The sequence below is a fragment of the Mandrillus leucophaeus genome, unplaced genomic scaffold, assembly GCF_000951045.1.
Source record: "Mandrillus leucophaeus isolate KB7577 unplaced genomic scaffold, Mleu.le_1.0 Scaffold1086, whole genome shotgun sequence".
Taxonomy (NCBI): Eukaryota; Metazoa; Chordata; class Mammalia; order Primates; family Cercopithecidae; genus Mandrillus; species Mandrillus leucophaeus.
In genome coordinates, this window is record NW_012099054.1 from 235,182 (window position 1) to 235,818 (window position 637).

The window sequence follows — 637 nt, forward strand, 5'->3', positions numbered from 1 at the left end:
AGAAAATCTAGAAGAAATGGATAATTTCCTGGACACTTACAGTCTCCCAAGACTAAACCAGGAAGAAGTTGAATCCCTGAATAGACCAATAGCAGACTCTTAAATTGAGGCAATAATTAATAGCCTCCCAACCAAAAAAAGTCCAGGACCAGATGAATTCACAGCTAAACTCTACCAGAGGTACAAGGAGGAGTTGATACCATTCCTTCTGAAACTATTTCAATCAATAGAAAAAGAGGAAATTCTCCCTAACTCATTTTATGAGGCCAACATCATCCTGATACCAAAGACGGGCAGAGACACAACAACAAAAAAAGAGAATTTGAGAGCAATATCCTTGATGGACATTGATGCAAAAATCCTCAATATAATACTGGCAAACCGAATCCAGCAGCACATCCAAAAGCTTATCCACCATGATTAAGTGGGCTTCATCCCTGGGATGCAAGGCTGGTTCAACATACGCAAATCAATAAATGTAATCCAGCATATAAACAGAACCAAACATAAAAATCACAGGATTATCTCAATAGATGTAGAAAAGGCCTTTGACAAAATTCAACAGCCCTTCAGGGTAAAAACTCTCAATAAACTAGGTATTGATGGAACTTATTTCAAAATAATAAGAGCTATTTAC